This window comes from Salvelinus sp. IW2-2015, linkage group LG3 (genome assembly GCF_002910315.2).
Source record: "Salvelinus sp. IW2-2015 linkage group LG3, ASM291031v2, whole genome shotgun sequence".
Taxonomy (NCBI): domain Eukaryota; kingdom Metazoa; phylum Chordata; class Actinopteri; order Salmoniformes; family Salmonidae; genus Salvelinus; species Salvelinus sp. IW2-2015.
The window spans coordinates 25,679,515-25,692,091 of NC_036840.1; the positions used below are offsets into that span (position 1 = coordinate 25,679,515).

The 12,577-nt window shown below is 40.0% G+C and overlaps 1 protein-coding gene and 1 pseudogene across 1 annotated transcript in view; one reads left to right on the forward strand and one right to left on the reverse strand.

Moving 5' to 3' along the window:
• Positions 1 to 12,577, reverse strand: part of LOC139029501 (uncharacterized) — a 140,943-nt gene that overhangs the window by 46,780 nt on the left and 81,586 nt on the right. The gene's annotated exons all lie outside the window — the stretch shown is intronic.
• The window catches only part of LOC111953563 (B-cell receptor CD22-like), a 12,261-nt pseudogene continuing 8,676 nt past the window's right edge, over positions 8,993 to 12,577 (forward strand).

A 12,577-nucleotide genomic window follows, 5' to 3' on the forward strand; every position in this document is an offset into this window, starting at 1 on the left:
TATAACATGTTATACAATAAATCTATGTTTTGTTCYAAAAATGTGCATATTTGAGGTATAAATCCTAGTTTTACATTGCAGCTACCATCACAGCTACCGTCACAAATAGGACCGAAGCAGCCAGAGTAGTTACAGACACCAACTTGAAATACCTAAATACTCATCATAAAACATTTCTGAAAAATACATGGTGTACAGCAAATGAAAGACAAGCATCTTGTGAATCCAGCCAATATTTCCGATTTCTTAAGTGTTTTACAGCGAAAACACAATACAGCATTATATTAGCTTACCACAATAGCCAGAAACACAAGCCATTTACCAGCAGCAAAAGTTAGCGATCTGGGCGCAAACTAATAGTACACATGTACGACAGATATATGAAATAACATCATAAAATGGGTCATACTTTTGATGATCTTCCATCAGAATGTTGTACAAGGGGTCCTTTGTCGGGAACAATCGTTGTTTGGTTTTAGAATTTTCTCTTCTCCAGTCAATTAGCACGGAAAGCTAGCAAAGTGGCGCGAAGCTCTCCTTCGTGAACAAACGCAGACAAAGCAACACGCCTAACGTCCCGAAAAAAATTCAATAATCTAATAAAACTATATTGAAAAAACATACTTTACGATGATATTGTCACATTTATCAAATAAAATCAAAGCCGGAGATATTAGTCGTCTATAACGARAGCTTTTCAGAAGGCAATACCAGGTCCCTTCTCGCGTGCTCCAGAAAACAGGAAACTGGTGTCACGTCATGCCAAGAGCTTTTATTCGACCTCAGATCAAGTTATACACTCCATTTCTTCTCTCACTGCCTGTTGACATCTAGTGGAAGGCGTATGAAGTGCATACTAATACATATCAAGCACATTTATAGGCAGGCCCTAGAACAGAGCATCGATTTCAGATTTTCCACTTCCTGTCAGGAAGTTTGCTGCAAAATGAGTTCTGTTTCACTCACAGATATAATTCAAACGGTTTTAAAAACTAGAGAGTGTTTTCTATCCAATAGTAATAATAATATGCATATTGTACGAGCAAGAATTGAGTACGAGGCCGTTTGAAATGGGCACCTTTTATCCAGGCTACTCAATACTGGCCCTGCAGCCCAAAGAAGAAAATTTAAAAACAAATACACTTTTAAGAATAAACGTAATGTTATAACAGTATTTTCTGTGGAGAAAAAATGAAACGTTTTCAAAATCAGACCTCTTGTACAGTACATACAGCAACTACAAATAATATATTTACATTGGTTTGGAGAGCAGTAGTGGTTAATTTACCTTCATCATCATGTCAGTACAAAATATACACAGACACTTTCAGAAGGAGCAATGTTCAGCACCTAGACACACAACCAGTTACATGAAATATTATTCATTGTCATTTTTGAAACACACAGACATAAGGAGGGTAGTTCCATCAGCGAGGACATCCCACTCCGGAACACAGAAAGATGGAACATTACAGAATGTTCGATGACTGAACTACCCTCCACACTCCAAAAATTCATGTTATGTCATATTGTGTCTATGTGTTTCAAAAATGACAATAAATAATATTTCATGTAATTGGTGTTGCTCTTCACCCCCTAACTGTTGTCCAACTCTCCCAGGTAGGTGTTTCTCTTTGGGGACAAAGATGGGCTAGGGGTGGATGGGAAAGTGGAGATCCCATGGAGAGGCACCCCTGACAGCCCAACTGAGTCTGTTTTTGGGATAGAGCTAGCGGCAGTGGGGGTGTCCGTTCTGTTAGGCCACATCCACAGGAAGTGTCACTAAATTTCTTTGTTGAACAGATGCATGGACTGTATGATGTTGTAATCCTGGATGGGAGGCAGGAAGGGACAACAAGCACAACAGGTAAGAAGCAGTTGGAGATAAAGGTTAAACAATACAATAGCAGAAGCAGGTTCTTATTAACTTCATATGGCTGCAGTCCCGGTAACGGGACCGATATGACAACAGTCAGTCCAAGTGCAGGGCGCCAAATTCAAAAAACAGAAATCTCATAATTAAAATTCCTCAGACATTCATGTGTCTTATATCATTTTAAAGGTAATCTTGTTAATCCCACCAAAGTGTCTGATTTCAAATAGGCTTTTCAGCGAAAGCACTACAAACGATTATGTTAGGTCACCACAAAACCACAATAACCACAGCCATTTTTTCCAGCTAAAGATAGCTTTCACAAAAACCATAACCCATATTTATATAAAAAAATCTGAGTTTACATTGAGGCGTTAGATTCACTAGTTGCAAAAACATCAAGTGACTTTGCATAGCCACATCGTTTCAACAGAAATACTCAACATAAATAWAAATGATAATACAAGTAATACACATAGAATTATAGATATACCTRTCCTTAATGCAACCGCTGTGTCAGATTTCAAAAGAACTTTACGGAAATATAAACCATGCAATAATCTGAGACGGAGCTCAGAMGATTAGCCAAATTAGCCACCATGTTGGACTCAACAGAAACCAGAAAATACATGATAAATGTTTCCTTACCTTTGATGAATTCATCAGAATGCAGTCCTAGGAATCKCAGGTCCACAATAAATGCTTGATTTGTTCGTTAATGTCCGTTATTTATGTCAAGTTAGCTACTTTCGAATTGTTTACCAAACACCCTAACCAAAGTCTCAAAGCGCGACCACTATAACGTGACGAAATGTCCAAACGTTCCGTTACAGTCAGTAGAAACATGTCAAACGATGTACTGAATCAATCTTTAGAATGTTGTTAACATACATCTTGAATAACGTTCCAACCGGAGAAATACATCGACTTCAATTGAGAGAAGGAACGGAGCTCACTCTCACGTGAACGCGCCAGTTCAATGCGTGGGCACCTCATGGCAGTGATTACTCATTCCTGTCTCCTTCGAACCCCCTTCAAATTAGAGTCATCAGACTAAGTTCTATTAACTGTTGACATCTAGTGGAAGCCGTAGGAAGTGAAAACCCATCCATATCTCTCTGCATTTTCAATAAGAGCTTGGTTGAAAATATGGCACCCCCAGAAAAAATCTAAACAGCCATATGAGTTCTGTTAATCTCACAGACATAATTCAAACAGTTTTAGAAACTTTAGAGTGTTTTCTATCCAATACTAATAATACTATGCATATATTAGCAAATGAGACTGAGGAGCTGGCCGTTCACAATGGGCAACTTTTCATCCAAGCTACTCAATACTGCCCCTGCAGCCATAAGAACTTTAAAGTAACTGTCCAGTGAAAATCTCACTTTTAAAAGTTCCTATTCTGTTAATTCATACCACAATAATGTTGTTGACTTGTCCTATACTCATATTTGTGGCCAAAACAGAGATAAAAATACTTCAAAAACCCCACCTCAAGAATATAATATCATACTTCTGAGGAGGATGAGCTGGCCAATCAGCTGTCTAGAGGAGGATGAGCTGGCCAATCAGCTGTCTATAGCAGGATGAGCTGGCCAATCAGCTGTCTAGAGGAGGATGAGCTGGCCAATCAGCGGTCTAGAGGAGGATGAGCTGGCCAATCAGCGGTCTACTAGTGTGAATATTTTTATGACCGGTATACGCACACAGCATTCTGTTGTTGAGGTAAGCCAACACCATTCCAACATAGGAAAGCTGCTTTTTAACATACATCAATTCTCATCCACATCACAGTGAATGTCCTCATTGTTCAAATTGGTCTGCATTGATGTCGTCGCATGCCTCATCCATGACCAGATGGAGGGTGGCACGCTCATGGGGATGGTGATCACCTTCCACCTCAATGCTGAGAAATTCCTCAACAGGGTTGAGGAAATGAGAGTTTGGGGGCAGGTAAAGGGTCACGAATCAGGGATTGGCCCGAAACCATGCCTCAACCACGTCTGCATAGTGGAACCTGACATTGTCCCGTAAAATGAAATAGTTAACCACTTCACCTTGACAAGCCTGCTCAATTTCAATGAGAAACACATTGAGGTGTGCAGCATTGTAGGATCCAAGTCATGGCCTACATCCTACCACACCCTCTTCAGAGATAGCTGCGCACATGGAGAAGTTTCCCCCACATTTCAAGATGGGAAAGGGACCCTCCCACTGAAGAGAATCACCACAGAAGCTGGACTGAAGAGCTAAGGTTCCAATCCAAATCCAGGCCTCACACCTCTATTCTCTTGCTATCATATCTAGATGGTTTTCCAGACCAAGAACTTTAACTTTTGAGTAAATGCTGGAATAGATGTTTTATTTTCTTATAATGATACTTATATTGATGATAAATGGGATGGGTTATGCTTCTGCTTTTTTTCAATGGGATTTTCCATTTCCATATTTTTTCTTTTGTACCAATCTGTTTACTATCTATAGTTTAAGATTATATTTCTGATATTTTTCTATGGGATTATGCCATTTAGGGATTTATAACATCAACAATCCAACCTTCCTCAGCAAGTAATATAAATTATATTGATAAAAGCTTTTTAATATTTTTAACTCTTGGGTCAAGTTTCTCCTGATGTGGTTGATGATGATTTACTTTGTATTGCTGTCAGACATTATTCTCCATTTTATGTTTTATATTACGTAATACTATATTGTTTTTTTTATTTAAAAAAAATTAATCAGTACATTACATAAATTTAAACATTTGCAGTTTTTTAAATTGTATATTAATTCTAATTTTATATTACATAATACTACTGTATATTGTTCAGTGTAATGACATTACTTGTTCTGTCATCACATTTTTCATTATTACCTATTTTATATAGGTTAAATACATGTTTACCTTTGCAGTTTTTACAGTGTGGTTTAGTGTCAATACAGTATAAGCACCATGTTGTAAATAAGATCAACATTTAAGACAATAAATACATAGATTATTTGATCAACTATTAATACATTGATTCATAACTATTTCCACTCTGCTCTTGTTTCTTGTATTTCTGCCTATTAGACACATGATGGCTCCATTGAATCATTGAACCATGAGTGGCGAGGCCAGCGTTTCCTCAACTCAGTCCTGGGGACCCCAAGGTGTGAACGTTTTGGTTTTATCCCAGGCACTACACAGCTGATTCAAATAATCAAATCTTACTGACGAGTTGATTACTCAAACACAGAGGCAGTGTTACTTAGTTGTCTTATTAACCTCAGAAATATTATTTATATTTACTGAAATTACCTTTGTTTAACCCTTTGTGTGCTCCTCCAGAGAAGGGTATTCAGCTGTATAAGCACATTCAGTATTTATTTTCACTAAAACAGCTGTTTTGCAATGAAGGTCTACAGTCGCCTCAACAGCACTCTGCAGGGTAGCACCATGGTGTAGCTGGACGACAGCTAGTTTTTGTCCTCTGGGTACAATGACTTCAATACAAAACCTAGGAAGCTCATGGTTCTCAACCCCTTCCATAGACTTACACAGTAATTATGACAACTTCCGGAGGACGTCCTCCAACCTATCAGACCTCTTGCAGCATGAACTGACATGTTGTCCGACCAATCGAAGTATCAGATATTTAATCTAGTTCTGAAAGCATAAGCTACAGCCAGCAAGCACTGCAGTGCATAGAATGTGGTGAATAGTTGACTCAGAGAGAGAGACAATAGTTGAACAATTTTGAACTAATACATTTCTTTAAAAATGAAGGAGAAGCAAGAGCGTGGGACAGAGCTAGCAAACTATTTAGTTGTATTTTTTTCGCTTTCACTTTAACTTACTCAGCCAGCATCTACTGCAGCTAGCTAGTTTAGCCTACTCAAACAACCGTCTCAAACAGAGAGGGATGGTATGTTCGACAGTTGGCTACGGCTCTCCAACACTGGAACTCTTCCAAGTCAAGGTAAGCTTTTGGTTTTATTCATTTATTGCCACGTGGGCCCACCAATGTAACTGCTAAACTGCTTGCTGACTACACACTGTACTGCATGAGTGTAGCGTGTTTACTAACGCATTAGTTCTAGGAGCTATGTTGACAATACGTTAGCTAATATGGTAACAATGATGGAGGCTGTGTGTAGCGTTAGCAGTCATGATATGAAGGTTTGGCTTGGAAAGGTTTTTCTTCCTGCTCACAGACAGCTGGTGTGTTGTGCACTGAAGTCCACACGTGAAGGGAAAAGAGGAGGAGTATAATTGAGAGATGCGAGAAGGAATTCTACAATGGGCAACGTGATCATGTTGTTTGTATGTGTCTGCTTTGAAAGTGAACTGTGTTTGAATGTGATCAGAGGTGTATTCATTCCACCGATTCTGTTGAAAAACGAAAACAAACAGAACGAAATGGGGATAAACATACCTGAATTTGTCCAAGAGAAACTCTTGTTTGCAACTGTTGGACTAATGATTACACCCTTGATCAACTAGATGCAGGCCAGAGTGTGCAAGGCGGTATTGAATGTGCCACTGTCTGCCACCTTGATTATTCAAATGTTTCTCTCGACCTGTGCACCTACGTTGTAAACTTTCATTCATAGGCTAGGTTGTAAGAACCTCATGATGGCTATAGGGAACATTAGAGTATCATGACATGTAGTAGCTTTACATTGATTGTAGATGTTACATTGAACTGGGCGAATGGAAAATTAATGACAGACATTCAAAATGCTGTGATAGAAATAAGGCCATGCTCATAGAAAATGTGCATCCTCCCTCATCTTAAATGTGTTTGTCTGTCTGTCTGTGACTCCATCTCCCCGACATAGTATAGACAGGCTGAACTACCAGACCCCACCACAGGGGGCATTATATTTACAGACTGCCCTACCAGACCCCACCACAGGGGACATTATATATACACACTGCCCTACCAGACCACACCACATGGGACAAAGTTTAGACAGACAGCACTACCAGACCCCACCACAGGGGGCATTGTATATACAGACTGCACTACCAGACTCCACCACAGGGAGCCTTGTATATACAGACTGCCCTACCAGACCCCACCACATGGGACATAGTATAGACAGGCTGCACTACCAGACCCCACCACTGGGGGCATAGTATATACAGACTGCACTACCAGACCCCACCACAGGGTGCATAGCCATTATTAGAGGAGTTTGATTTCTGATTTAATCAAAATACTACGACAATAAAGAAATACATGTTGTACATCTAACAATGATTTATTGTGAGATTTAGCTACAATGTTTCCTGAGGAGAGGACCTCTCCTCCCCTCAGATAATTCATAAAATATACAAGTGTTATACATCGGCTTAAAGATTAACTTCTTGTTAATCCAGCTGCTGTGTCAGATTTCAAAAAGGCTTTACGGCGAAAGCATACCATGCGATTATCCGAGGACAGCGCCCCGCTTACAAAAGCACACAAACATTTTCCAGCCAAGTGGATTAGTCACGAAAGTCAGAAATAGCGATAAAATTAATCACTTACCTTTGATGATCTTTATATGGTTGCACTCACAAGCCTCCATGTTACACAATAACTGTTAGTTTTTTTTGATAAAGTCCCTCTTTATATCCAAAAACTCTGTTTTGTTGGCAGGTTTTGTTCAGTAATCCACTTGCTCAAAGGCGGTCACAAAAGGCAAACGAATAGATCCAAATAGTACCGGTAAAGTTCGTCGAAACATTGTCGTGGTAATTTCCTGTATTACTCAATAAAGACTTAGTTATATGCATGTCAGGGTTCACTTTGAGTCCATGGCTCTGAAGATCAGTGAGCTGAAGACATCTCTTTCACACAAGAACACACTGGAAATTCAGAGCAGCTCACCTTGGCCTTGGGATAATGTCAGCTCACTGTTGGCTGTTGTTTCTAGCTAACTAACGTTGATAAATCAAATTTAGCTAACTAGCTAGCTCACTAGCTAACTATGGGGTTTTGCTGTAATTCAGTGGCAGCACATCATATTGTTCACAATCCAGTCCATTCAGAGTAACTGTGTGATTGTAACGCTCGTCTTCCTCCTCGTCTGAGGAGGAGCAAGGATCGGACCAATATGCAGCGTGGCTTGAATACATACTTATTTATTATGTAAACGAAGATGGAAAAACACTTAAACAAACTACAAAACAATAAACGACGTGAACAGACCTGAACTTGAGAACATATAAAAAATGAACGCACGAACAGGAAGGAAGGAAGGAAAAAAACGAACGAACAAACAAACGAAACGAAACAGTACCGTGTGGCGAACAAACACAGACAAAGCAAAAATCAACCACTAACAAACAGTGAGAAACAGTCTACCTTAATATGGTTCTCAATCAGAGGAAACGTAAAACACCTGCCCCTGATTGAGAACCATATCAGGCTAGTTGAATGAACCCCACATAGAAACACATAACATAGAATGCCCACCCAACTCACGTCCTGACCAACTAAACAAGACTAAACAAAGGAAATAAGGTCAGGAACGTGACAGTGATGCACAAAAATACTTGTTTATCGCTGAATAACAGCCTCTTCATGTAGCTAACAAGCTAGCTGAGATCACTAATTCACTCAATTCAAATGCCAGTTCAACGTAAGTCCCAATAACAGTACTTTTAAGTGCATGCCTGCTTTACTCTATATACATTTTTTACATTTCCAAATGTTATTTTACCTTCTATTTTGTATATTTTCAATGGACTAGTAGGGACATATGAAGCCTGGAAGKTGCAGTAATGTTGAGATGTCAGTAGGGAGAGCTCTAGTCGAGAACACTGGTACCAAAGATACTCCCCTTTCATCTGTTCTGGAACTTTCAGTACCAGCTGATGAAGAGTGATGGGAATGGGTCACATTGTGTCTCTTGTAAAACATGTAGGTCCACTCCTCAAATAAAGAAATGTAACTACAGTATGCTGACTTTAGACCATTTTCTATTTAGATACAGTAACATCCCTTATGTGACATGCTGTTCATGCAAGTTAATGACCTGACTAGACTACTTTTAAAATGTATCAACCACAGAACTCACACTTAGGCTACGCCTGCCTCTACTATTACTTACAGTAGACTACTTCTTGTTTCCACGCAGTGACAGTACGTTGACTGACTGTTCAAGACCTCTCCCCTTCACTTCACTCTGTAAGTACATTTGACGATATCTTGTTATATAGTTTTTGTTTTGATGTTTTTAGCCATACATCACATGACTTACTGTATCTTTGTACTTGTTGGTTTATTTTGAACTGTGTTTTGGTTGTTACATCAGGGCCTGTTTTCATAAAGTGTCTCAGACGGTCCGTATAATTATGATCTAAAAGCCTAAACTGATCCCAGATCAGCTCTCCTACTCTGATACACTTTGTGAATACTGACCCTGGACTGTGGTTTCATGTGTTTAGTTCAGTTTATTCATTTACATGTTTAAAACATGATCAGTAGAGTTTGCCTGTAATACCCAGATCTCCATTCAATAGGGTCATGTTCACTGTCAAAGTATAACAGGGTCAAGTATAACTGTGTGTGTGTAAATTATTTTTTACATATTAATCTGATTGTTGGATATACAGTCACGACCAAAATTATTGGCACCATTGACAAATACTAAGTTATATTGTGTGCTACAAAAGACAGGAAGTACATTGTACATGTTGTTTCACATAAAGACTTCTGCATGCTATTTTAAGGGCTCTCAGAGCAACAGATTGTTGTGGAGACATTTTGAAAATGGCCCTAAAGTAAGAGTGACAGTGAGTAAGAGTGATTGAGTGGTGGCTTCGAAAGAGCTTAGTGGGTTGTGTTTAGGAGTAGTATTAACATGAGACACAGTGATGGTGGGTTGTGATTAGGAGTAGTATTAACATGAGACACAGTGATGGTGGGTTGTGTTTAGGAGTAGTATTAACATGAGGATTGTTCTGAGCATTGGTTGTTCTGAAAGTTGTTTTTATTCTCAGACCAATACTAGGAGGATAAACACAGCACACAACACACACAACACACAACACAACACACACCACACACACACACACACACTCACACACGCACACACACACTAAGTGGTACAGATGTTTGTCTGCATGTCTATTTTTAACCCTGGTGCAATCGTCTCAACAACTATGTAATCAACACCCTACACTGAGACACTTTATGATTATTATCTCTGATGTAACAACCAAAACACAGTAACAACCATATACAAGAAGTAAAAATATACATTCCAACCCTCAACGTATATGATTATGACTAGAACAAATAACCCAAACTATATTTCCAAGGAGATTGTCAAGAGTACTAAGAGTGAAGTGACAGGGGAAAGAGGTCTGCTACAGTGAGTCACTGACTGGTAGTGCGAGTGGAAACTCTAGTAAGTGTCAAGTTGTGGTTGATGACACTATTTAAAGTAGTCAGGACACAAGTAGCTGAATGGCAGAACTGTCCTTTCCTTCCTCTTTAAAGACATTAACGATCGCATGACAATCCAAGACTAGTAGATGGAAAAGAAAGATTCTGTATTAGAGTGAGTCCCTACATTTTAAACATGGACAAAATGCCCCATATCCACTTTGATTTAAATACAAGAACCAAGTTGACAGGTGGTGTTTGCATTTTTCTATATGGAATGTTTTAAATATCTTAAGAATGTGTGCCTTGTCCTCTGAGTTCTCATGGAACAGGATCAAGAGTTCCATTACAATTTGGTCAGTTCCATGATGTCATCATTCTACTCTAAACAAACCATTCAATTACTGACTGCTTCTCATCAGCTGCATCAACAGTGCTTCTGAAGGTTCCACGTGTCAGACCTAGAGCTCCACCTACTGGCATCCTCAACATTACTTAGAGTGTTCTAAAAGACTAGAGTTCTCCCCCTAACTACTTTGCATCTCAACATTACGAGTGTTCTGATAGAGTTCTCCTACTGCAATCTCAATTACTGCAGCCTCCAGTCCTGATGTCCTATTCAATTGGGCAGTAATACTGAATAAGAATGAATGGGATACTGGTCATTAATCCAGGGCCGATTCTCTCCTATATCTCTGCCCACCCCTCATCTGTGTACAGTACTATAGAGCTTTTATCTATCAGAGGCATCAATGCAACACACATAGCCCTGCCTGTTTGGACTGTGTATGTCGTGTAGTCTGCGTCCATAAATAAATGTCATTAGCAGATGCCTTTAATTCAAAGCGACTTAACAGTTAGTTATTATGTAATATATTTTTAACGTATGGGTGGTCAGAAATAACAATTTCATTTCCCATTAAGATCATTTAGCAGCACGCTTCTTTATCCAAGAGCGACTTACAAATGGTCGCACTTCACTTTATGTATCCGCTGGGACAACCACTTTACAATAGTGCTCTAACTCTTTTAAAGGGGGGAGGGGGGGGGGGGGGGGGGGGGGGGGGGGGGGGGAGGGGGAGGGGGCGGGGCGGGGGGGGTTAGAAGGATACTTTAATCTATCCTAGGTATTTCCTTAAAGAGTGGGGGTTGCAGGTAGTGTCTTCCGGAAAGGTTGGTGATTGAAGCTCCGCTGACGATAGAATCAATTGATGCATCTGCTGGCGTCGTAGGGAGTTTGTTCCATCGCATTGTGCCAGAAGCAGCGAACAGTTGACTGGGCTATGCGTCGAGCACACGTAACGTCTTCCTCAGAGGTGGAAACCAACGAGGCGCGGCAAATTTGAGGCCAGAGGGTTGGATGAACGCCAGTGCCCCTTAGTTTGGGTCTGTGGGCCTGATCCATGAGCCTCGAAGGTACGGAGGTTGCCTTATGCGCGTTCCTCACGCTCGTAGGCAGCACCAGGTCTTGTATGCGGATGCGAGATCAAACTGGAAAGCCATGGAGAGAGCGGCAGGAAAGCGGGGCGGTGACGTGTGAGAGGACAAAAACCCATCATCGTGCAGGTGGCCTTAATGCTAAACCACACCCAGGATGAACATGCGCCTTTGCGGCTCGCTACAGAGGACAATATTCCTATTGAAGTCTAATGTCATATATAGATTTCTGATTATGATTCAGGAGGCCTGTCGAGGACAAAGACAGGAAAGCGTAGAACAGGAAAGTGATTGTGTTATTAAACCAAACGAACCCAACAACAACTGTGTTCATGTAATACTACTCCTAAAACACAACCCACCATACTGTGTCTTCATGTTAATACTACTACCTAACACACCACACATCACTGTGTCTCATGTTAATACTACTTCCTAACACAACCCCATCACTGTGTCTCATGTTAATACTAAACTCTAAAAACCCAAACCACCATACTGTCTCATGTTATACTATCTCCTAAACCAACCCCCATCCATGTGTCTCATGTTAATACTACTCCTAAACACAACCCACCATCACTGTGTCTCATGTTAATACTACTCCTAAACACAACCCACCATCACTGTGTCTCATGTTAATACTATTCTAAACAACACCCACACCATCACTGTGTCTCATGTTAATACTACTCCTAAAACACAACCCACCATCACTGTGTCTCATGTTAATAAACTGTTACTTTCCTACTACACAACAAACCACCATCATAACTGTGGTCTCAATGGTGATTAACTTAACACATTACTCAACTTTTAAAATAATCACGACCCCACGGAATACTGATGGGAGTCTCACTGTTAATAATCACGTTACTTCTTCACTCCGCTAAACGCA